At 38.7% G+C, this 27,509-nt stretch overlaps 1 protein-coding gene across 8 annotated transcripts in view; it reads left to right on the top strand.

Annotated features, from left to right (window-relative positions):
* CTNNA3 (catenin alpha 3) overlaps nucleotides 1–27,509 on the top strand; it is a 1,922,732-nt gene that overhangs the window by 1,126,964 nt on the left and 768,259 nt on the right. The window lies entirely within an intron of this gene.

Raw genomic sequence — 27,509 nt, 5'->3', positions numbered from 1 at the left:
TGTTCACTTTTAAATAGCACATTTTCAGACATATTTCAAAACTAGATAATATTCAGTGCAGAACAATTAGGATGACTTGACATGAAGAAATTTTAAAGGGCAAGGAACAGTTTCTCTAGGGAAAGTGAAATGGAAGGGACCTTATATGTGTCTTTAAATACATGATGACCTGTTTTATGGCAAAAGAAACCTAATTATTGAGCAGTTACTTTAGGGAAACATATCTTGGCTAAATATTATAAACTAACTTGTCCAAAGTATCCAAAAATGGAAGCTATTATTTCATTAAGAATAATGTTCTTTGTCACTAGTTGTACTATATCATACATAACTCAATATACATATATGTACATAACCCCGTGGTTAGGGATAGGAAAGAAAAGATTCAATCCCCAAATGGACAGGATGACCTTAGTATCTCTTTCGTTCCTGATTTTGTGACACTAGGTAGTAAGAGATTAACTGAACCTTTAAGGAAAAGACAGAATAAGATTATCTTAGGTTATATAATGCTCTGAAGTAGATACTCTGGCTTCTCAGACATGAATTAGGGCATGCAGATGACTTCTGCTCTCTGCTTTGCCCAAAACTCACTGTCTGGCCCTAGGAAATCACCAGCATCCTTACATGTGATATGCTGAATTTAGATTACATCTATCCTTTCTAGTTCTAGAAATCTAAGATTCTAAGACTCAGTAATTTATGATAGGAAGTTGCTGTTCCTATTTCCTAGCCACCCCCAGCAGCTCAAGCAATTCACCAAGTACTTATGAGTCATCAGTTACCAGGCTGGGACCTTGAGTTGTCATATAAGACACAAATACTATCTTTTAGAAAATGTAATCTCTGAGAGAATAGGAGGCAAAGAAACTTCATTACCCCAAGGGGTGATTTTACCCCAAAAGTGAAGTTGCTGTTATATAAAAACTTTGCTAGTCAGGGTCTCTGCCATAATCACCTCTCCATTATTGGTTTTTTAAAATACTTCTAAAACATAAGCATTTAAGGTTTTTTGAACAAAGATAGCATCCCTGGCCTATGCTGGCACTAAACTGGATTGATCAGAGAGGTTAGATAGGGTTTATAAGAATCTGTCAGTCTTTTTCAAATTCTTCATTGAGTAAAGATTCTCAGATGTGTAATCATTAGATCTCCAAGCCTATGTGCAGAGTGTCTGAAATAAAAAGGAATATTTTAAAAAGACTAGGACATAGTTGTGATTTTGTGGCTTTTGCATTTGTGGGAATTTTTATTTAAATTATACTATAAATAGGGGTTTTATGTGTAAAGTGCCAAAAGTGTTGTTGTGTTTATTTTTGTCATTGTTAGTAGTGGTGGTGCTATTTGCTGGTTTCCTTGCTTCACTTTCACGATCCTGAAGTATCTGGCAGCTCTCCAACGCTGAGTTAGGCTGGGAGGATTGGGTGACTACAATATAATGATTAATTCTTTGTCTTGAGCCATTCCTACTTTCTCTTTAGTCCACTTTGTTCATTTTTGTCTCCTCTGAACTCAAATATGCTTTATTGGTTGAAGAGGGGGAAATTATGTGTGCTGAGGAGACTGGGGAATTTGAAAGGGGCACCACGATATAATTAAAAGAAAAATATCTCATGTTGGCCATGTGACCTTGGAAAAGTCACTTAATCCCCTTTTCCTGACCTATAAATCAGAATGACACATTGGTTCAGTCTATCCTTCTCACATAAACCTTAACGTTATTGTGTATTGAAATCATTGGGAGAGTCTTTATAAAATTGAGATGTCGATGCTTTAACCTAGTTTGTAGGAGGACCTGGATCTTTAATTATTTAAAAAAAAAACCTTTATCGGTTATTTATATGTGCAGCCAAGGTAGAAAACCAAAGCTTTTTAATATCGTTGTGAGGTCAAAATTGAATAATATAAATGAGCTTTAAAGAGATTATTCAAAGGAGCATTTCCCAAGCAAAAGTATGAGTGAATTTTTCCTTTTTTTCCCATGAGATTTTTACTTTCTAGTAACCACAGTGCCTTGCCTGATTGGTATGTTCTGCCCCCTACTAGAAGGAGTCAGAGACAGAACAGGCTGAGATGATGCCACTCGGTTAAGCATGCTTCCAGATTCTAGGCCTGTTATAGTCATGGCACCAAAGATGTGCCTGCGCTTCTGGTTTCCCAAAGGACCTGCATGCATATGTGCTAAGTTGCTTCAGTCGTGTCCGACACTGCAGCTTTATGGACTAGAGCCCTGTGGCTCCTCTGTCCATGGGATTCTCCAGGCAAGAATATTTTTAAGTGGGTTGCCATGCCCTCTTCCAGGGGATCTTCCCAATCCAGGAATTGAACTTGTGTCTCCTGCATTGCAGGTGGATTCTTTATAGCTGAGCCCTTGGGGAACCCCCAAAAAGCCTGACAAGGCTCAAAATTACCAGCCTAGACTCATCTGACCTCACAAGGAGATCAGAGGCCAAGAGCTGTTCTTCTCTGCAGAGATGGGACCAGTATTTATGGAGGCCTCTACCTGTTACCTACCAAGCTCCAAGCATTCCAGAAATTATCCCTGGTAAATTTAGGGTCCTTGAGCTTGTTCAAATGTGTGATTTGGTTAGTGCTATAAAGCTGATTGACACTTATCTTTTTAAACAATTTGAGATATGACAGGGTAAGAGTATCATGGGATTTCATTTTATTATTCCATGTCAAAGCTATAAATATTCATACAAAAGTGACTGGGGGAGATTAAACATCTGATAAGTATTAAACAGGACTGAGACTAAAGATTAACCTTTCATATAAAAGATTAACCTTTTGTATATGATGAAAAATTAATATAAAATATAAAATTAGTACTAAAGACATTTGGTAGAAGAGGCATAAGCTGAATTTGCATGTTGAAGTGGCTACACAAGTTCTAATCTTCTATTAAGAGGAACAAAAATTTAACCAGCAAAGAATACCATTTCTTAAGGTGACAGAGGAAAGAACATATAGGAGTCAATCCAACTAGAAAAGATTCTCTGGACACCAATGATAATTTTTAAAAATGCATATCTTTAACTTACATAATATAATGACTTTTAATTTTTCTGTAAGGCTACATAACTCTTGATATCTTTCTGGCTTCTAGATAACAATTTATTATTTACTTTGCTAATTTTAAGCATTCAGTGATCATAAGATATTGAACTGTTATGCAGAACTGTTAACACAAGTTCGAGTACCCAACATGCAGTGAGGCCAACCTAACTGAAATGTCAGAGTTTGGAGCAGAGAAAAGTTTATTCCATAGCCATGAAAAGGGTGGCTCATGCCCTAAAAAGCCCAGAGCTTCCCAAAGGTTTGGGTAAAGCACCTTTAAAAACCAGGTGAGGGAAGGCGGTTGCAGGATCTGTGATCAGCTTGTGCACAACTCTCTGAATGGCTGATGGTGAGGTAGAAGGGTGGTATCACAGGGATTGACCTTCTGTTATCAGTCCTTTGGCTCCACAAGGCCTAGGGCTATATGCTCCTGGTCCTTAAGTAGTTAACATCTCCCATTTTTTAGCAAGGGGGAGGTTTTTTCAAATCTGCAAAACAACTCAGGAAATACACACACATCAAATGCTATCATCTAGGTACTTCAGAGAGAAGCTAAAGCAGAGAATGTGGTGGAAGGCCATTTCCAGGAAGGCCTCTTGGGATCCTGGGTTACAGAATTCAGTTCAGTTCAGTTACTCAATTGTGTCTCACTCTTTGTGAGCCCATGGACTATAGCACACCAGGCTTCCCTGTTCATTACCAACTCCCAGAGCTTACTCAAAATCATACCATTGAGTCGGTGATGCCATCCAACGATGTCATCTTCTGTCATCCCCTTCTCCTCCTGCCTTCAATCTTTCCCAACATCAGGGTCTTTTTCAATGAGTCAGTTCTTTGCATCAGGTGGCCAAAATATTAGAGCTTCAGCTTTAGCATCAGTCCTTCCAATGAATATTCAGGACTGATTTCCTTTAGGATGGACTGGTTGGATCTCCTTGCAGTCCAAGGGACTCTCAAAAATATTCTCCAACACCACAGTTCAAAAGCATCAATTCTTGTGGACTCTGTGGGAGAGGGAGAGGGTGGGAAGATTTGGGAGAATGGCATTGAAACATGTAGAATATCATGTATGAAACGAGTTGCCAGTCCAGGTTCGATGCACGATACTGGATGCTTGGGGCTAGTGCACTGGGACAACCCAGAGGGATGGTATGGGGAGGGAGGAGGGAGGAGGGTTCAGGATGGGGAACACATGTATACCTGTGGCATATTCATTTTGATATTTGGCAAAACTAATACAGTTTTGTAAAGTTTAAAAATTTAAAAAAAAAAAAAAAAAAAGCATCAATTCTTTGGTGCTCAGCTTTCTTTATAGTCCAGTTCTCACATCCATACATGGCTACTGGAAAAACCATAGCTTTGACTAGATGGACCTTTATCAGCAAAGTAATGTCTCTGTGTTTTAATATGCTGTCTAGGTTGATCGTAGCTTTTCTTCCAAGGGGCAAGTGTCTTTTAATTTCATGGCTGCAGGTCACCATCTACAGTGATTTTGGATCCCCCCAAAATAAAGTCTGTCACTGTTTCCATTGTTTCACCATCTATTTGCCCATCTATTTGGGAATCTTGATTCTAGCTTTTGCTTCATCTAGCCCTGAATTTCTCATGATGTACTATTCTGCATAAAAGTTAAATAAACAGGGTAACAATATACAGCCTTGACTATATATCTGGAATCAAGATTGCTGGGAGAAATATCAATAACCTCAGATATGCAGATGACACCACCCTTATGGCAGAAAGTGAAGAGGAACTAAAAAGCCTCTTGATGAAAGTGAAAGAGGAGAATGAAAAAGTTGGCTTAAAGCTCAACATTCAGAAAACCAAGATCATGGCATCTGGTCCCATCACTTCATGGGAAATAGATGGGGAAACAGTGGAAACAGTGTCAGACTTTTATTTTTTTGGGCTCCAAAATCACTGCAGATGGTGACTGCAGCCATGAAATTAAAAGATGCTTACTCCTTGGAAGGAAAATTATGACCAACCTAGATAGCATATTCAAAAGCAGAGACATTACTTTGCCAACAAAGGTCCGTCTAGTCAAGGCTATGGTTTTTCCAGTGGTCATGTATGGATGTGAGAGTTGGACTGTGAAGAAAGCTGAGCACTGAAGAAATAATGCTTTTGAACTGTGGTGTTGGAGAAGACTCTTGAGAGTCCCTTGGACTGCAAGGAGATCCAATCAGTCCATCCTGAAGGAGATCATCCCAGGATTTCTTTGGAAGGAATGATGCTAAAGCTGAAACTCCAGTACTTTGGCCACCTCATGCGAAGAGTTGACTCATTGGAAAAGACTGATGCGGGGAGGGATTGGGGGCAGAAAGAGAAGGGGACAACATAGGATGAGATTGCTGGATGGCATCACAGGTTTGATGGACATGGGTTTGTGTAAACTCCAGGAGTTGGTGATGGACAGGGAGGCCTGGTGTGCTGCAATTCATGGGGTCACAGAGTTGCACACAACTGAGCAACTGAACTGACCTGACCTGACTATATATCAGGAAAGACTCCTTTCCCAAATTGGAATAAGTCTGTTGTTCTATGTCCAGTTTGAACTGTTGCTTCCTGACCTGCATATAGGTTTCTCAAGAGGCAGGTCATGTGGTCTGGAATTCCCATCTCTTTCAGAATTTTCCACAGTTTATTGTGATCCACACAGTCAAAAGCTTTGGCATAGTCAATAAAGCAGAAATAGATGTTTTTCTGGAACTCTCTTGCTTTTTCAGTGATCCAACAAATGTTGCCAATTTGATGCCTGGTTCCTCTGCCTTTTCTAAATCCAACTTGAACATCTGGAAGTTCATGGTTCACGTACTGTTGAAGCCTGGCTTGGAGAATTTTCAGCATTACTTTTCTAACATGTGAGATGAATGCAATCGTGCGGTAGTTTGAGCATTCTTTGGCATTGCCTTTCTTGGGGATCGGAATGAAAACTGACCTTTTCCAGTCCTGTGGCTCTGGCATATTGAGTACAGCACTTTCACGGCATCATCTTTTAGGATTTGAAATAGCTCAATTGGAATCCCATCACCTCCACTAGTTTTGTTCATAGTCATGCTTCCAAAGGCCCACTTGACTTCACATTTCAGGATGTCTGGCTATAGGTGAGTGATCACACCATTGTGATTATGTAGGTCCTGAAGATATTTTTTGTGTAGTTCTTCTGTGTATTCTTGCCACCTCTTCTTAATATCTTCTACTTCTGTTAGGTCCATACCATTTCTGTCCTTTATTTTGCCCATATTTGCATGAAGTGTTCCCTTGGTGCATTGCATCCTGTTTAATTTTTGAAAAGTTTTTTCTACGATTGATTCACTGATCCCTTATTTCAATAGTGTAGTGGGGAAAAAAGACAAAGATCTTGGACTTTTTAGAACTTAGATTCCAATAGAGAGAATGACAATAAATCAGAGAATTGATTTTGTTAATTTGTAGTGTTTCAGATAACATAAGGGCTACTGTGAAAAATAAAGCAGAAAAAGAGAGATAGGGATCCTGAAGGGGTTTATTTTGTATTAAAAAAAAAAAAAGTTTTATCAATGAGGGTAACACTATGTGGATATTTTTCCAGGGAACTAAAGAGGTGAGAGAGAGCTGCAAAGGTATTTAGGGTGAACGTGGAGGAGGAGAGTGCCTATAATGGCAACAGTAAGTTCTGAGGCATATAAGGGGATAGTATTTTGGCTTGGGGGTAGTAGTCATGGATGGAAGGAGGTTTATAAGCCCTTGTAAGGACTTTGTCAATTACTGTGGAAGAAAGAGGCATAATTAGAAGGTTTTAGGGTAAGTAGTAACATGATCTACCCTTTCAAAGGATGATTCAGGCTTCTATGTTAAAAATATTTTGTAGTAAGGTAAAACTGGATGTATGGGTTAGGATTAGCTCTTGGAATTATATACTGTGCTGTGCTAAGTCACTTCAGTCATGTCCAGCTCTTTCATACCCTATGGACCGTAGCCTGCAAGGCTCCTCAGTCCATGGAATTTTCCAGGCAAGAATACTGGAGTGGGTTGCCATGCTCTCATCCAGGGATCAAATTCACGTCTTTTAGTTCTGCATTGGCAGGCAGATTCTCTACCACTAGCACCATTTTGGAAGAATTATATAATAGCTACTAACCTATTAGAAGCTATTATAATGGTTTACATGTGTGTGTTAATCACTCAGTCATGTCTGACTCTTTGTGACCCCATGGACAGCAGGCTGCTAGATTCCTCTGTCCATGGAATTCTCCAGGCAAGAATAAAAACCACCATGGAGTGGTTTGCCATGCCCTTCTCCAGGGGATCTTTCTGATGCAGGATCTAACCAAAGTCTCCTGTATTGCAGGCAAATTTCTTTTCAATCTGAGCCACAAGGGAAGCCCCATTATAATGGCTTAGGGGAGATATACTGTGGGCTTGGACCAGCGTGGCAACAGTGGAGGTGTTGAGAAGTAATAGGCTGGTAAGAGTTTCTGATGCATAAGATGAAGGTTGAAGAGAGAAATGATTACTCCAAAAATTTTTGTTTATGAACAATTGGAAGAATGAAGTAAACATTGTTGAGATGTTGAAGGCTGTGGAAGCAGAAGGGGCCTTATTGACCTGCTTCCTGAGAAATCTGTGTGCAGTTCAGGAAACAACAGTTAGAACTATGTCTAACTGTCTAAACTAAAACTCAGTTCACTTCAGTCGCTCAGTCATGTCCGACTCTTTTAGATCCCATGGATCGCAGCACGCCAGGCCTCCCTGTCCATCACCAACTCCCGGAGTTCACTCAGACTCAACTCCATCCAGTCAGTGATGCCATCCATCCCTTCTCCTCCTGCCCCCAATCCCTCCCAGCATCACAGTCTTTTCCAATGAGTCAACTCTTCACATGAGGTGGCCAAAGTACTGGAGTTTCAGCTTTAGCATCATTCCTTCCAAAGAACACCTAGGACTGATCTCCTTTAGAATGGACTGGTTGGATCTCCTTGCAGTCCAAGGGACTCTCAAGAGTCCTCTCCAACACCACAGTTCAAAAGCATCAATTCTTCAGTGCTCAGCTTTCTTCACAGTCCAACTCTCACATCCATACATGACTACTGGAAAAATCATAGCCTCGACTAGACAGACCTTTGTTGGCAAAGTAATGTCTCTGCTTTTGAATATGCTATCTAGGTTGGTCATAACTTTCCTTCCAAGGAGTAAGTGTCTTTTAATTTCATGGCTGCAGTCACCATCTGCAATGATTTTGGAGCCCCCCAAAATAAAGTCTGACACTGTTTCCACTGTTTCCCCATCTATTTCCCATGAAGTGATGGGACCAGATGCCATGATCTTCGTTTTCTGAATGTTGAGCTTTAAGCCAACTTTTTCACTCTCCACTTTCACTTTCATCAAGAGGCTTTTTAGTTCCTCTTCACTTTCTGCCATAAGGGTGGTGTCATCTGCATATCTGAGGTTATTGATATTTCTCCCAGCAATCTTGATTCCAGCTTGTGCTTTTTCCAGCCCATCATTTCTCATGATGTACTCTGCATATAAGTTAAATAAGCAGGGTGACAATATACAGCCTTGACATACTCCTTTTCCTATTTGGAACCAGTTTGTTGTTCCATGTCCAGTTTGAACTGTTGCTTCCTGACCTGCATATAGGTTTCTCAAGAGGCAGGTCAGGTGGTCTGGAATTCCCATCTCTTTCAGAATTTTCCATAGTTTATTGTGATCCACACAGTCAAAGGCTTTGGCATAGTCAATAAAGCAGAAAGAGATGTTTTTCTGGAACTCTCTTGCTTTTTGATGATCCAGCAGATGGTGGCAATTTGATGTCTGGTTCCTCTGCTTTTTCTACAACCAGCTTGAACATCTGGAAGTTCACAGTTCATGTAATGCTGAAGCCTGGCTTGGAGAATTTTGAGCATTACTTTACTAGCATGTGAGATGAGTGCAATTGTGTGGTAGTCTGAGCATTCTTTGGCATTGCCTTTCTTTGGGATTGGAATGAGAACTGACCTTTTCCAGCCCTGTGGCCACTGCTGTGTTTTCCAAATTTGCTGGCATATTGAGTGCAGCACTTTCACAGCATCATCTTTTAGGATTTGAAATAGCTCCATTGGAATTAAATCACCTCCACTAGCTTTGTTCGTAGTGATGCTTTTCTAAGGCCCACTTGACTTCACATTCCAGGATGTCTGGCTCTAGGTGAGTGATCACACCATCGTGATTATCTGTGTTGTGAAGATATTTTTTTGCACAGTTATTTTGTGTATTCTTGCCAACTCTTGTTAATAGCTTCTGCTTCTATTAGGTCCATACCATTTTTGTCCTTTATCGAGCCCATCTTTGCATTAAATGTTCCCTTGATATCTCTTATTTTCTTGAAGAGATCTCTAGACTTTCCCATTCTGTTGTTTTTCTCTATTTCTTTGCATTGATCACTGAAGAAGGCTTTCTTATCTCTTCTTGCTATTCTTGGAACTCTGCATTCAGATGCTTATATCTTTCCTTTTCTCCTTTGTTTTTCACTTCTCTTCTTTTCACAGCTATTTGTAAGGCCTCCCCAGATAGCCATTTTGCTTTTTTGCATTTCTTTTCCATGCAGATGGAGAAACTTTATATAGGACTCAGGTTCGTAGCACTGTACAGGAGATGGGGATCAAGGCCATCCCCATGGAAAAGAAATGCAAAGAATAAAAAAGAAATAAAACTAGTCTAGACTAAAACTAGTCTAGCTATGGCTTTTCCAATAGTCATGTATGAATGTGAGAGGTGGACTATAAAAAAAGCTGAGCACCAAAAATTTGATGTTCTGAACTGTGGTGCTGGAGAAGACTCTTGAGAGTCCCTTAATCAGTAAGGAGATCCAACCAGTCAATCCTAAAGGAAATCAGTCCTGAATATCCACTGGACGGACTGATGCTGACTTGAAGGTACAACACTTTGGCCACCTGATGCGAAGAACTGACTCATTGGAAAAGACCCTGATGATGGGAAAGTTTGAAGGTGGGAGGAGAAGGGGATGACAGAGGATGAGGTGGTTGGATGTCATCACTGACTCAGCAGACATGAGTTTGAGTAAACTCCAGGAGCTGGTGATGGACAGGGAGGCCTGGTGTGCTGAAGTTCATGGGGTTGCAAAGAGTTGGACACGACTGAGTGACTGAACTGACTGACTGACTGATGAGGTATTCCCTGGTGGCTCAGCTGGTAAAGAGTCTGCCTGCAATACAGGAGACCTGAGTTTGATCCCTGGGTTGGGAAGATCCTCTGGAGAAGGGAATGGCTACCCACTCAAGTATTCTGGCCTGGAGAATTCCAAGGATTTTATATTCCACGGGATGACAGAGAGTTGGACACAAGAGTGACATGAGAGTGACTTTCACTTTCACTCTCGCTGTATGAGGTATTTGGATTTAGACATACTATGTTTGAGATACCTATCCAATATTCAAGTGGCGGTATTATTTGGCCTTTGATTATGTGGATCACAACAAACTGTGGAAAATTCTTAAAGATATGGGAAAACCAGACAACCTTACCTGCTTCTTGAGAAATCCGTATGCAGGTCAAGAAGCATCAGTGTGCAGGTTAGAACCGGACCTGGAACAACAGACTGGTTCTAAATGGGAAAGGGGTACGTCAAGGCTGTGCATTGTCACCCTACTTATTTAACTTATATGCAGAGTACATCATACCAAATGCTTGGCTGGATGAGCACAAGCTGGTATCAAGATTTCCTGGAAAAATATCAACAACCTCGGATATGCAGTAGACACCACCCTTACAGCAGAAAGCAAAGAGAAACTGGAGAGCCTAATGATGTAATTGAAAGAGGAGAGTGAAAATATGGCTTAAAACTCAACATTAAAAAAATAAGATCATGGCATCCGGTCCCATCACTTCATGGCAAATAGGGAAACAATGGCAGACTTTATTTTCTTGGGCTCCAAAACCACAGATGGTGACTGCAGCCTTGAAATTAAAAGGCACTTGCTCCTTGGAAGAAAAGCTGTGACCAACCTAGATAGCATATTAAAAAGCAGAGACATTACTTTGCCAACAAAAGTCTGTCTGGTCAAAGCTATGTTTTTTTTCAGTAGTCATGTATGGATGTGAGATTTGGACCATAGAAGGCTGAGCATTAAAGAATTGACACTTTTGAACTGTGGTGTTGGAGAAAACTCTTGAGAGTCCCTTGGACTGCAAGGAGATCAAACCAGTCACTCCTAAAGGAAATCAGTCCTGAATATTCATTGGAAGGACTGGTGCTAAAGCTGAAAATCCAGTACTTTGGCCACCTGATGTGAAGAACTAACTCATTGGAAAAGATCCCAATGCTGGGAAAGACTGAAGGCAGGAGGAGAAGGGGACAACAGAGGATGAGATTGTTGGATGGCATCACTGACTCAATGGAATGAGTTTGTGGAACCTCAGGGAGTTGGTGATGGACAGGGAAACCTGACATGCTGCAGTCCATGTGGTCTCAAAGAGTCAGACATGACTGACTGACTGAACTGAACTGAACTGATCATTTGTCCCTCCAAAAAGATATGTTGAAATCCCAACCCCCAGTGCCTCAGAATGTGACCTTATTCAGAAACAAGGTCTTTCCGGACACAATAAGTTAAGATGAGGCAATATGGAGTAAAGTGAAAGTGAAAGTCACTCAGTCGTGTCTGACTCTTTGTGACCCCATGGCCTATGAGGTCCATGGAATTCTCCAGGCCAGAATACTGGAGTGGGTAGTCATTCCCTTCTCTAGGGGATCTTTCCAATCCAGGTGTGCCCCTAGTTCAGTATGACTGATATCCTTATAATAAGATAATTATGAGAAGATAGAGACATATTGGAAGACCTATGTGATAATGAAGACTGAAGCAGTTTTGTATCTGCCAGACAAAGAATGCCAAAGATTGCTGATAAAGCAGCAAAAGTTAGGAAGAGACAAGGAAGGATTTCCCTACAAGTTTCACAGGGAGCATGGCCCTGCCGATACCTTGGTTGTGAACTTAGAGCCCCAGGACTGTGATATAATACATTTGTGTAGTTTTAGGCCCCTCAGTTTGTGGTAGATGAATGAGTACTGAGACTTTGCCAGTGAATTCGGCTAGGTGAAGTTATCCTAGACAGGAACAGTTTCAGTGGGAAAGAAAGGTTAACATCCTGATTAGGGTTGGTTCAAGAGAAGACAGAAGTGGAATAAATTGGGAGCAGTAAGTATAGGTAAAAGTTTAAAGCAGTATTTCTAAAAAGGAAAAAGGAACAAAGTGTGGTGATAGCTAAATGGAGATATGAGGTGAAGGGAAGAATTTTCTTCTTTTCTTTCTCCCATTCCTCCCTTTCTTCTCCTTCCCTTCCCTTTCCTTATCACTTACTCTCCCCTTCTCTTCCTCCTCTCTCCCACACTTCCTTTCTCCCCCCTTCCCATTTTTTTCCTTCTTCCTTTTTAGATGAAAATGTTACCACATGATTGTGTGTTGGTGGGAATAATTCATTAGAGAAAAAGTTGATTTTGAAGGAAAGAAGCAACAATTGTGGGATGAATATCCATCAGAGGCAAAATGGGATCTAATACATACAAGGAGACCTGGTCTTACCTAGAACTGAGATGAAAAAAAAAAAAAAAGGTATGTGTATATATATACACATACCATATATATATATATATATATGGTGTGTATGTGGCCATGCATATGGGGTGGTTGTGGTGGTGAATAGATGTGAAGAAAGTACATATACAGATCTTTTCCAGTTGCTTCAATGCAGCAAAGAAAAAGCAAGTTTACTTGCAAAGACCAAGGAGAGTGATAAGAGTTGTTAAAATTTAAGGAGAGAAATTAAAATGAGTGGGAAAGTTCCTAACAAATATAGTAGGATTACAGGTTTACACTGAATGTCATTTTGAAGTTGGTGGTCATGAATCCAGAGAGACCAGTCAGTAAATTTTATGTGTTTTGTTATTGTAAAAAATGTATATTTTAATTAATTAATTAATCAATATTCTTTAGCTACAAATGAGCTTCCCAGGTGACTCTAGTGGTAAAGAACCCACCTACTAATGCAGGAGACATAAAAGAAATGGATTTGATCACTGGGTCTGAAGATCCCTTGGAGGAAGGCATGGCAACCCACTCCAGTAGTCTTGCCTGGAGAATCCCCATGGACAGAGTAGCCTGGGGAGCTATAATCCATAGGGTCACACAGAATTGAACACCGCTGAAGTGACTTAGAATGTACTCATGCACAGATACCAATACCACAGATACCAAGTTTTCTAAGGAAACTTAAGAAAGCATAACTTGATATTATATTGTTGTTGCTGTTCAGTCACTCAGTTGTGTCCAACTCTTTGCAACCCCATAGGCTGTAGCATACCAGGTTTCCCTATCCTTCATCATCTCCTAGAACTTGTACAAACTCATGTCCATTGGTCAGTGATGCCATCTAATCATCTCTTCCTCTGTACCCTCCTTCTCCTGCCTTCAATCTTTCCCAGGATCAGGGTCTTATCCAATGAGTTGGCTCTTTGCTCAAAGTATTGGAGCTTCAGCTTCAGCATCAGTCTTTCCAATAAATATTCAGGCTTGATTTCCTAACCTTAACCCAACCATAACATTACATTTGAGAATGTAATTTACTCATGAAGAAGGTTGCCAGATAAAATATAGAACACCTTATTAAACTCACTCCATTATTCTGCTCTGGAGAATTCCATGGATTGTATAGTCCATGGGGTTGGCAAAGAGTCAGAAACGACTGAGAGACTTTCACTTCAGTAAACTTGAATTTTAGGTAAACAATAAATAACTTTTCAGCATATGTTACCCACTTCTTAAAATTCATGTATTTTCCATCTGCAAATGTAGAGGTCTCTTGTGATGACTAGACTTATTCACTTTGTGTTGTGTATAAATGGTGGTCAACTTACCACATTTTGAATGGCAGTTTTTGAAGCTGAATGATTTTTGTAAGCTAATTGCTGGACTGAATTTTAAGTCTGCCAAATATTGATTTAACTATTTAATTTTTTCACTAAGAAATAATAAGAAATGTTGATACACTGAAATGTCTTACCTTACTGCTCATGCCGTATCTTTGGAAGCATTCACTGCTGGCAGTCTCTTAGTAATTTTACATTAATCTCTTCAGTGATAAATGCAGCATTAACAGTCTTCAGCCTAATAAAAGTCCTTTAGCAATAGTGGCCAAGTTATGCATAACTTTTCTTTTGGTGCATTTATCTAAAACCTAGAGACAAAGCAGTATTCTTCTTTCCCAACAGACTTATTTTTCCTTTCTTATAAAGTTATTTTTGACCAATATATAAATTTTATGAGGACTAAAAAGGAAAATGGCATTAAATTCTTAAATTAAGAGAATTGAAACAAGTGATATGAATAGTCTTTTAGGACTTATCCAATTGTTTAGCACTGAGAAATATATATGTATACTGATTCAGTTGGTTCTTAAATAACAATTATAGTTATTTATTCAGTATTTTCTATGTACATGGCTCTATATTGAATATTTATAATAAATTCTAACAAAAGCATAATTGAAACTCATGAGTTCATTCAACAAATATCTGTTGCACCAGGACTTGGAAATTATAGTGAATAAAAGATACAAAAGTCTCTGACCCCATTGAGCTTACATTTTAATGGGCAAGAGGCAATAAAAATAAATAAATATTTAAGACAGATTCATGTTGATGTACTGCAGAGACCACAACATTGTAAAACAATTATCCTCCAATAAAAATAATAAATAAATGAAGATAAATTAATAAGGAAATGAATAAGATATTAAATGGTGAGAAATTCTTTGGATAAAAATAAAGCAAGAAATGAGGCTATCAGTTTGAGAAAAGGAGCTTAAGGAAAACTTTACTCACATTTGAGCAAAAACCTAAATGGGATGAAAAAGTGACACGTGGTCATTTGAGGGGGGAAAAAAAAATTCAGCAAGAGTTAGAAGCTTGTACAAAGGCCCTGTGCTCTGTTCTTAATTGCTCAGTCATATCTGACTCTTTGTGACCCCATAGACTGCAGCCTACCAGGCTCCTTTGTCCACAGGGCTTCTCCAGGCAAGAATACTAGAGTGGGTTACCATGTGCTTCTCCAGGGGATCTTCCCAACCCAGGGATTGAACCCAGGTCTCCCGAATTGCAGGGGATTCTTTACCCTCTGAGCCACCAGGAAAGCACAAAGGCCCTAGGGAAAAATTATGCCTAGTATGGTGAATAAAATGTCCCATGAGTTCAGAGTAGAGCAAGCAAAAAAGAGATAAGGAAAAAATTAGGTCAAATAGAGGAGGTGGTACCATTTGGTCATGGTAATGATCTTAGCTTTACTCTGAATGAAATGGAAAGTCATTGAAGGTTTTGAATAGAGGAATAACCTGATTTAACTTTAATTTTGAAAAGAGCACTCTGGCAGTTAAGAATAGACTTTTAGGTATCAAAATACCTGTGACATTTTTCACAGAACTAGAATAAATGATCCTAAAATTTCTATGGAACAGTAGAAGACCCCAAATTGCTAAAACAATCTTGAGAAAAAAAAGAATAAACCTGAAGATATCAGCCACTCAGATTTCAGAATATACAACAAAGCTACAGTATTCAAAGCTGTATAGTACTGACACAAAAACAAACACACATAGATCAATGGAACAGAATCGAGAGTCCTGAAATAAAACCATGCTTGTATGGTCAATAAACATATGACAAAGGAGGCAGAAATATACAGTGGGGAAAAGACAGTCTCTTCAACAAGTGGTGCTAGGAAAACTGGATAGTTACATCTAAAACAATGAGATTAGCACATTACCTCAAACCATATACTGTACAAAAATAAATTCAAAATGTATTAAAGACCTAAATGTAAGACCTCTTAGAAGAAAACACAGATGGGACACTATTTGACATAAGTCTTAACAATGCTTTTTGGATCTGTCTCCAAAAGCAAAAGAAATAAAAGCAAAAATAAACAAATGGGAACTAATTAAAATTAAAAACTTTTGCACAACATAATGAAAAGACAGCTTATGGGATGGGAGACAATATTTAAAAATTAGGGATATGAGATTAAGAAATACAGACTACTATGTATAAAATACGAAACAAACATTTTATAGCATAGAGAATAATAGCCACTAACTTGTAATAACTTTTAATGAGATGTTTTCTGTAAAAATACTGAATCACTATGCTGTAAACCTAGAACTGGTATAATATTGTAAATCAACTATACTTAAAAAAATAGACTACTGTGGAATAGATGAAGATGTAGAAAGGCAAGATTGAAGGCTGTGTTAAGAATCTGGTGAGAACAATGTGTTAATCCAGGGCGAAAGCAGAAAAGATAGTTAAGTATAGTTGAGTACTGAATATATTTTGAAAATAGAACTGTAAAATATTTGATTTGTTGAGTGAGAAGTATAAAAGAAAGAGGTAAAGTTGACTCTATATTTTGACCTGAGCAACTGGAGGGCCAGGAGTAGTTATTAACTGAAATGAGGAAGATTGCAGGAGGAGTGGTTTTATTAGAGACAATCATGAATTTTGTTTTGAACAAGATGAGCTTATGTTCCCATTAGCCAAGTAGAGATATCTGGGAGACAGCTGGACATTGAAGTCTGGAGTTTGGGTTGTAGATATAAATTGGGGAGTTTTATTTAAAATTGTAATAGTGATTATTATTAAGAAGTTATTATGAATAACCAATACTAATCATCCTAAAAGATGACGCTGTGAAAGTGCTGCATGAAATATGCCAGCAAATTTGGAAAACTCAGCAGTGGTGCAGGACTGGAAAAGGTAGGTTTTCATTCCAATCCCATAAAAAAGCAATGCCAAAGAATGTTCAAACAACCGCACAATTGTACTCATCTCACGCGCTAGCAAAGTAATGCTAAAAACTCTCCAAGTGAGGAATAAACATGGTAGACAGGGGCTGCTGCTGCTAAGTTGCTTCAGTCCTGTCCTACTCTGTGCGACCCCATAGACGGCAGCCCACCAGGCTCCCCCATCCCTGGGATTCTCCAGGCAAGAACACTGGAGTGGGTTGCCATTTCCTTCTCCAATGCATGAAAGTGAAAAATGAAAGTGAAGTTGCTCAGTCGTGTCCGACTCTACACGACCCCATGGACTGTAGCCTACCAGGCTCCTCTGCCCATGGGATTTTCCTGGCAAGAGTACTGGAGAGGGTTGCCATTTCCTTCTCCGATTAGACTGGGGAGAAACTAGCAAATAGCAAAACTAATCAGAAATAAGACCTAGATTTGAACGCAGGACTATGTGGGGCGGGGTGGGGGTGGGCATCTGATTCCTATGGCTTTAAACAATATTCTGCATGGCCACATTCTGTTATGGTGATTATTAGTGTGTATTATTTCAAGGCCCTAATCCATTTCTAGGGAAAAAAATTAGAAAAAAAATTCCAATTAGTGTCTAAGATACTTCAATGAGTTAATATTGCTCAAAAAGAAAAAGTCCTATAAGATAAGGAGAAAAGTAATAGATATTAAGAGCTTTAGTTTTTATGTTGAGCATTATGCCTGGTTCATTATAGATAATATTTAATGCTCATTTTAGATAATATGTTCCCCATTTTGTAGAAGAAGGATTTGAAGTCAACAGAGTTTAACTACTGTCTCAAGTTCATTTGTTTTTATAAGTGTCAGAGTTGAATTTTTACCCAATTCTCTCTGATACTTTCTACTGTCCCACATTTCATTATCCATAGCATCTTGACTCTAATGAAGAGAAAACTATTACTGCAGAAAGGAACATTCAAAAGTATAATAGGTGTACACAGTAACTATTTTATAGAAAAAGTAAACTCTTCACGTGGCTTATAAAACTAGATTATAGTGCCCATAAGACATGCTTGAATTTTTAATTTAGAATAAATTTTCTGTGCATTCAAATTCTCTTATCAGGTGTCCTTTGTAACCAACAACCCGTTTCTGAGATGGCAAGTTTGTCCCTGATCTTTGCAAAGCTCAATCCAATAACGTTTCTTCACCATCACAATTCTGAGAGCTACAGCACTTTGAAGGTTGTTGCTCATGGATTATGGAGAAGACCCCACCTACCCTTAGGATTTAAACTAGGAGTTCAGAGCCTATCACAAGGTAGCCTATCCCAACAGTCTCATGAAGCAAAATACATAGTTAAAAGAATATCAAATAATATTTTAGGAATCTCAATACACTGGTGCCTTAAAGTATACAAGTAAACAGAGAAAGAACTTCTTTACTATTTTAGCCAATGCTCAGTCACCAGGTGTGTGGGCAGGGAAGGTCCTCGAACCCAAATAGATGGGCTAATTCTCTATTAGAACCAGAAATATTGCAGCAATAGTAATTTTATTCCTAGAAGTTTTCCTCTAATTTTTAATTAAATTTCCTGGTCTCCATGCATTTAACTATACTGTCAAAGCACACACCTAATAAATCTTTTCTAACAACAATCAGTTAGAAAATATAATGGAAGAAAGTATCTTAGTCAATAAGTTAGCGAAACTTAAGCTCCTTCCAGATGTCTCTGTGTGGTTCTCTCTCTTCATGTAGGTCTCTGCTCAAAGTCATCTTTTTTTTTTTATTTTGTTTTATTTTTAAACTTTACATAATTGTATTAGTTTTGCCAAATATCAAAATGAATCCGCCAAAGTCATCTTTTAAGAGAAACCTTCTCTGTCTCTAAATTGCTTCTCTCCTACTCAATTTTTATCTTATTTTTCTAATATTTTTCAAGCATTGTATATTTACCTGAATTTGACCATACATTTAAGAGTTTTTCTTAATAGATAGTTTTTGTTTATCTACCTAGATGTAAGTTCCACAAAAGCGGGGAAATTTTCTTGTTCCAGTTCCCAGAAGAGTTTTCCTAACATTGTCGGTATTTAGTAAACAGTTGTTCAATGAATACATGTTGAACGATGAAAGAACAAAAAGAAAAAGAAGAGAGAGGGGGAGGAAGGATGATGAAAAGAAGGGAGAAAGAAAGAGAGCAAAGGAAGGAAAGAAGAAAGACCAAGGGAGAGAGAAAAAGACTGCGAATAAAATTAAAACAGAGTTGGTCAAGTTGTAGATGCTCCGGGTACCCTCCATTTGCCATAACCTATTTCCCCCCATCTTTATACCCATTTTGGGTTGATATTTTAATTCTCATATGCTGGCACATGACTATGGCTGCCTTCACTTGCTTTGCCACAAAGATATAACATAGAAAGTTACCTTTCTCTCATATATTTTCAATGAGGCAGAATAATTCCCCACTGAGTTGTTCAGGGATTAAAAAGAAAGTTTATTCTTCTGTATCCTTTCAATTACCATATTCCTGACATGTCATATCATATCATTTATTTATTTCCTAATTGCCCATACAGAAATAGCATTTCATAAAAGCAGAATTTTAGAGCTGGGTGAGATTTTAGTGATTATCTAATCCAGACCCTGACTTCACAAATGAATAAGTGGAAGCAGGGAGAGAGAGAGTGAGAGGATGGTTGGTTACTCATACCCTGCAAAGTGACAGAAACAGGATTCAAGCCCAGGTTTTCTGATAGGTACACAGAATGAGGTGAAAATTGTAAAAAATGAACAAAAGAAGAAAAAAAAAAGTATACATCTCTTTTCCTATTTATCAGGCAGATTAATGTAAATCGAAAGGGATGCACTTCCCTATAATGAGTGTATGCATTTCCATGTTTGCTTTATATTACAGCTTCTTCCTGCCAAAATTCCCAATTTGATTTGCTTCCAACAATTGGCAAAAAAAAAAAAAGACATATTGGAACACAAACATAAATATTTCAGCAGTGATGCTGCCATGGGAAATTTCCCTTCTGAAATTGTTAACAACCAGCGGCTAATTGTATGACTATCTCTGCTATACAATAGCTTTGTAATGATTTGAAGGAAAAAACAAAACAGTATTCTGATTTTCAGGTAGCAAAGTTATGGGGATGGGGATATGTTTTTAACAGTATTAGGTGACTAGGGCTGCCATATATTTGGCTATCAATAAATGGGTAGATATCTATATTCAATTAATAAAATAATGTTTATAGAGAAACAGGTATGCAGTGACTTATAAAGACAAAAATACACAAGCATATTTCTCAACAATAGAGGGCCAGATCTGAGGGGAATTGCAAAGATTATAGCTTCTGGAGAAGAAGACAAATGAAGGAAAGGAGCGCCTGTAATAAGTCTGTGCTGTGCTTAGTTGCTCAGTAATTTCTAATTCTTTGCAACCCCATGGACTGAAGTCTGCCAAGCTCCTCTGTCCATGGGGATTTCCCAGGCAAGAATACTGGAGTGGGTAGCCTTTCCCTTCTCCAGAGTGTAGTAAGTCTAGAGTTTGTCGTTTGCTTCAAAACATGATAGTCAACTTTGCAACGTTTACTGTACCTGTTAGTGTTTGCATACATATGATGCCCATGGATCTTAATGGACTGGCATAATCGCTGTACCTAATTGTGGCATCCTAATATCCCAAACAGAAAAACAGATGAAAAAAAAAACCAAAAAACTCTTCACGCTGAAGCACATCAGGGAAGAACACAGTAACATGCTATAAGATTAAAAAAAACAAAAAAAACAGAACAAGATCTGCTTTATAAGGAAAGGTCATCTAAGTTGGGGAGGGGGCAGAATCAAAAGTTAGAATTTGCTTATCTGGAACCTATAGGGCCTAATAATCTTTCTAACAAATCTGGCAGCCAATTCAAGGTAAAAAATATCAAATATGATATAGCATGGACCCCTTCTAGGTATCAGGTCCAGGCAGAGAGCATCTTACTTCTTAAACAACCTGGTCCCTTGTCTTCTCCTAAGAGGGGGGTGGGGGGGACAAAAACAAACAAACAAACAAAACCCCCTCTTCTCATCAAACCTGGCAGCATACCAGAAACACTCCCCTCTGCTCAGAGAAGAGCTTCAAAATGTCTTGCTTGAGCTTTTACATAAATGTAGATGTGAACATATAAAGAAATGTGGTAGAAATATGGATTATGTTTTAAAAGCTTCAAAAAGGACAGTTTTGGCAGGCATTTTACAATCGTCTGTAGAGTTATTTGCTTGTTCTTGAGAAGAGGCTAAATTGCAAGCTGAAAGGATTGTTTATTTCTCTCTCTCAATTTCTCTCTTCTTCTTTTCCTCCCTCCCCCTGTCCCTCTCTCCCTCCCTACCCTTCATCTTTTCCTCTCTCTCTCTCTCTCTTTCATCTAAATTATTAGAGCTCTTGAAGCAGTTGAAAGCCCAAATCCAGCAGACTTGGCACGGCATTATTTCTTGTCTATTATATCCAAATATTGTCGTAGAAGTGATCCAAATGCTTTATGTATCTGCCAAATGGTCTTACTCTGGGGAGAAAATAAAACATTCAGTGTGTACTGTGCATTAATAAAATGCAAACTGGAGGCAGACTTTCAGTTTTGGAAAGGGTGTTGGATTTCATCTAGGCCAACCTGTCCTCTCTGCCCCGAGGTCTGAACTCCTTCCCCCAAACCGCTGCTTCTGGCTCAAATATCTCCATCACAAGAACTTCACTTGTGAAACTTCCCCTTTGTTTCACCCATATTTCTACAAAAATCTTCATTCTTTCCAGCTGAAATCAACCTCCTTGCAGCAGCTGCATATTAGTTTTAGTTCTGCTCCCCGAAGCTACATAATATTAAAGTCTAATTCCTTTTCCATATGGCAACTATTAAAGTACCGAAGTAATATACTTATTTGCTGCTGCCTGTCTTATTTAGGCAAAATATCTTCAGTTGCCAAATTCTTCATATTTCAGAGATTCTGGATCCTTTGCTATCTGCTCCCTTTCCTCTGAACATGGCTTACATTCACTGTTCAAAATCTGCCACTTAGTGGCTTCTTGACCTTGCAAAATTAATCAACTTTTCTGTGCCTTTGTTTCCTCATTAGAACATTGAAAACGATAGTCATGACCATCTATGCACTATAATTCAGGTAATAACAATTAAATTTTTTTTAAAGTCATTAAATACTCAAAAAACCTTTACAATTGCTACTGTAAATTCTATTCCTGTGGTAGATATGAGCCATGTCTTGACTTTGGTTATTGTACTTCTATTATTGAATACTGTTTGCTTTCTGTGTGTGCTAAATTGCTTCAGCCCTGTCCAGCCCTTTGCGATCCTATGGACTGTAGCCTGCCAGGCTCCTCTGCTCATGGGATTCTCCAGGCAAGAATACTGGAGTGGGTTGCTATACCCTCGTCCAGGGCATGCTATTCCGTAAGTCCCAACATTCTGTTGGATGGTATACAGCCTAAAGTTAGTCGGTACTTATGTAGCCTTTACACACTTTCTGCCTCACTACTCCTAAAATTGTACACTTACATTATTAACTCAAGAACCATTGGGATTTCAATGCTCTTTGGTGATTCTTCTCTTATTCCCAATTAGTTCTTTCTCTCAGATTCTCTAATTGCTCTGTCAAACCCATTCCACTCCCTCAAAACTCAAATTCTACTGTTGCTTCCTCACTAACAGATCTCTCCTCCTTCAGTAAGAAAAGAAAAGCCATTAGACAAGAGCTGCCTCTTTATCATCAAAACTACAATGGCAATAAATCCATGTTCATTCTTTCTTCCATTCTCTCATTATTCTGGAATTTTCCCTCTTCATTGAGCAAAGTTCAGGTTAATTCTTCTTCCTTCCCTGCTTCTACACAGGTACCTTGCATATTTTAGTAATGATCATTTTCTCCTTCATATAGTTTCACTATCTTACTCTCTTCTAGATTCTCTTCATTAGAACTAACCTGTTTACATTTCTTTCTTCTTAAAAAAAAACAAAACAAAAAAACCCCTAAGGTTTAGTACCATAGTTGCTCAGTTGTGTCTTACTCTTTGTTACCCCATGAACTATAGCTCTCCAGGCTACTCTGCCCATGGGATTCTCCAGGCAAGAATACTGGAGTGGGTTACCCTTCCCTTCTCCAGGACATCTTCCCAACTTATGGATTGAATGTGGGTCTTCCACATTGCAGGCAAATCTTTGCTGTCTGAGCCACCAGGGAAGCCCTGTTGTATTGTATGTGTATTAGGATTCAAAAAAGAAAAAGGAAAATCATTTTAATCAACCTTGCAATGTTCTTAAAGAGGTAATGGCACTTTTTATTCCTAGTTTTTATTCAGTCCAGTTCAGTGCAGTCGCTCAGTTGTATCCGACTCTTTGCAACCCCATGAATTGCAGCAAACCAGGCCTCCCTGTCCATCACCAACTCCCGGAATTCACTCAGACTCACGGCCATTAAGTCAGTGATGCCATCCAGCCAAATCATCCTCTGTCGTCCCCTTCTCCCCCTGCCCCCAATCCCTCCCAGCATCACAGTCTTTTCCAATGAGTCAACTCTTCACATGAGGTGGCCAAAGTACTGGAGTTTCAGCTTTAGCATCATTCCTTCCAAAGAAATCCCAGGGCTGATCTCCTTCAGAATGGACTGGTTGGATCTCTTTGCAGTCCAAGGGACTCTCTAGAGTCTTCTCCAGCACCATAGTTCAAAAGCATCAATTCTTCAGTGCTCAGCTTTCTTCACAGTCCAACTCTCACATCCATACATGACCACTGGAAAAACCATAGCCTTGACTAGACGGACCTTTGTTGGCAAAGTAATGTCTCTGCTTTTCAATATGAAAAGGTTGGTCTGTCTAGGTTGGTCATAACTTTCCTTCCAAGGAGTAAGTGTCTTTTAATTTCATGGCTGCAGTCACCATCTGTAGTGATTTTGGAGCCCAAAAACATAAAGTCTGACACTGTTTCCACTGTTTCCCCATCTATTTGCCATGAAATGATGGGAGCAGATGCCATGATCTTCATTTTCTGAATGTTGAGCTTTAAGCCAACTTTTTCACTCTCCACTTTCACACTCACACCTTAATCTACCATAATCAGATTTCTGTCTTAACCTCCATTAAAAGTGGTGCAACATTTGACAACTACTGTTCAGTCATTCTTTGTATAGATGCTCTTTGCTGTTGATATTCATTGTCATATCTCTCCTAGTTTTCCTCCTACATCTTTGGTTGTTTCTTATTAATCTGCTTTATAGATTTTTTTCTTCTTTCCAGCTTTAATATTCTTGTAAATTTTGTCCTAGGCTCTCTTCTCCCAAAGAAAGGTCTATACACCTTCCCAGGGAAAGCTCATCCATTCCTTTGAGTTATAAACCCAGATTTATGTGCGTGGATCTCAAATACATATCTCCCATTAGGTTTTTTTTTTTTTTTTTTTCCCTTTCTTTGTTTGGTCTCCTGAAGTACCCAGAAGTCAACACATTCACATGAGAACTTGTTATGTTTCCTTCTCATTTCACTACCAAGACTGTGCTTTCCTCTGTCACCTTTCAGGGAATGGTATCTACATTTAGATGGTTTTCCAAACAAAAAGGTTGGTGATCATCTTTGCCTTTCTCCAGTCAATTTTCTTGGTTACAGCTAGAATAATTCCCATAATGTACACATTTTGAATTGCCAGTGCAATGCAGAAAACTTTTCAGTTGGCTTCCCATTATACACAGATAAATTTAGAATAAAAGTCTCCAGTCTTTAGGTAGCATTCACATGTTCAGCTCTTTCTTACAGATCCTGGCTGCAATATGCATAGCTATCTTGGGCACATTTTTTGTGTAGGATGTTATATGAGGCATTAAGTTCTAAACTCATGTGGAACTCCATGACATTAATTCTTTCTTTGTGATATTTGTTTTACCCTCTTGTTAGACACTCACCCACCACAGCAAGCCAGAGTGATTTCCCACAGAGCTTTTGAAGAGTATCTGTCATTGTGGACAGCACAAAGGTCCCAACCCCAGACTGATTAATCAAATCCTTGGGGGATGGACCCAGACAGAAATCTATTGTAGAAGCTCTTCTGCTGGTTCTAATGAGCTGCCAGGGTGTAAAAACCACTGCTCGAGAATTGCTAAGCTAGGGAGGATGTGTAAAACCAAGTCAATGGGGTGGAAACATGGGATTTAAGGGGACAAGGAAGAATCACAGCTAAAGTAAAATGTTTTCAACCTTTGTGTTGTTAGCTGCCCCAAATATTTATAGGGTGCTTGAATCTTTGGAACTGGCCAGGGAGGGTACAATTTATCTCTCTAAATGCAATGCAGATAGTTTATCTGTTTGCTGTTTCTCTGAGCTCATTAACATTTCACCAATGGTTTTTAAACAACATGTACCTTTCTTCTCATTTCTAAACTTATATAGGATTCTTTTTTTAAATCTGCATATTTCAGCCACTCTTAAAAATTATTTAAATCTTAACTATTAGATGAAGCCTTTTTATAGTCTTTCTTTCCCCAAGCTCTTAATTAATAACTCTATTCTGCTTATTTCTGAAATACTTTAAACAGTTATCTGTTTGTGCTTGCTTTCCCGTATTTTGATTTTTTGTTTCCATATTAGTTTGTTACTGTGAACTCTGATATCCTTAAAAGCAAGAAGTGTCTGGTATGTGATAAATGTTCAATAAATATCTCTGGGCTGAATGGTAAGTAAACAGATAATGTATACTTTGACTCTTCTGTCTTATAGTATATGCAACTTTTACATATTTATATTTGCTTTTAAAAGATTCATTTTTTATTTTACTAAAATATGAATTGAGCACATCTTACATGTGACATCCTAGGCTTGGCTCTTATTTCTATCTCAATTTTGTCCATTTTATATATAAACTTCTTGAGTTAGAAGAGTAGCCGTATCACTTCATTTTCTTTATGTTTTCCTGCTTATGGTGAGAAGATTTTTTATTTTTTGAAAGCCTTTGAAACTTCTCAGTCATCTTTTACAGAATTGGGGGCCATGGAGTTATATCTTTTTCTCAACTTTTTGGAATCTACTATTTCTGTATTTCTGACTATTACAAACTCGAAAGTAACAAGGTAACTTTGCTCAGGGTTTTTACTGTTTCAATCACAAATTCTTTCTGATCTGTTAGTGCTGGATTTAAAACACTCTTGTCTTGTTATTGCCTTTCTATCTGAGCAAGATTTGTCAAGGACACTTTTTGCCGATCGGAACCCAGTAACTGAAGCTCAGGTCACTGCTCTATGATGTCTTTGTTTCAGTTTCCGAGTCTCAATCAGGAAAGCCGCATCTCTTTTCTCATTTTGCCTGGAAGTTTAGAGTACACTCTAACAAGATTACTTATTTTCCTCTCTCCTTTTACCTTTGGAAGTAGATGGCCTTATACCATTTGAACAACAGCTCTCCATTTCTTTCTCTTCCAGTTATTCAAAATGAGATAATTCTAAAGATTTGATGCACAGCACAGTGCCTGTGGTCACTGACACTATATTCCGCACTTAAACATTTGTCAAGAGAGTAGATTTCATGTTAAATATCCATACCACATGTGCGCACACACACACACACAAAGGGACACAAGGGAACTCTGGAGCGGATAGATGTTTCTCTTTCCTAGTCTGTGTCGATGGTTTTCATGAGTGTGTATATTTCTAAACTCATCAAACTATGTACATATATATATATATATATATATATGTATACACACACACACACACACACACATATATATATATATACACACACACACACACACACATATATATTTATGGGCTTCCCAGGTGGCCTAGTGGTAATGAATCTACCTACCAATGCATAAGACAGAGACATGGGTTTGATCCCTGGGTCTGCAAGATCCCATGGAGAAGGAAATGGCAACCCATTTTGGTTTGGAATATTCCATAGACAGAAGAGCCTGGTGGGATACAATCCATGGGGTCACAAAGAGTCAGACACAACTAAGCACATGCACACACACACACATATTAAATATTTATAGTTCTATATCAATTATACCATAATAAAGATATTTTTAAAATGTTATTAATTCATACACTTGACCTGGAAGGTATTTTAAAAAGTAGGTGGCTTTAGCAGACTGCTAACCCCAGTATGTATGCATTTCCATAGGCATAAGTTTATTGATAACCTTTTACCTTCCTCTGACCGCTGCCCTCCACCCCAAAACACACATAGTTAATACTTTTATAAAAAAGCCAAACCTTTTTTTGCTGCATTTGAATTATCGGTTTCATTCCAACAACATTCTGACTGCTTATTTAAATTTAACTCTTTGTGCTATAGTCAATAATTTATTGTTTGTTGCGACCTCATTAATTGTGTTTTGGTATACTGCCCACCCGGAGAAGGCAATGGCACCCCACTCCAGTACTCTTGCCTGGAAACTCCCATGGATGGAGGAGCCTGGTGGGCTGCAGTCCATGGGGTCGCTAAGAGTCGGACACGACTGAGCGACTTCCCTTTCACTTTTCACTTTCATGCATCGGAGAAGGAAATGGCAAACCACTCCGGTGTTCTTGCCTGGAGAATCCCAGGGATGGGGGAGCCTGGTGGGCTGCCGTCTATGGGGTCGCACAGAGTCGGACACGACTGAAGTGGCTTAGCA

Source organism: Bubalus bubalis, chromosome 4 (assembly GCF_019923935.1).
Source record: "Bubalus bubalis isolate 160015118507 breed Murrah chromosome 4, NDDB_SH_1, whole genome shotgun sequence".
NCBI lineage: Eukaryota > Metazoa > Chordata > Mammalia > Artiodactyla > Bovidae > Bubalus > Bubalus bubalis.
Note: the sequence above shows the minus strand (reverse complement) of the source record. Positions and strands in the feature narration are given on the sequence as shown.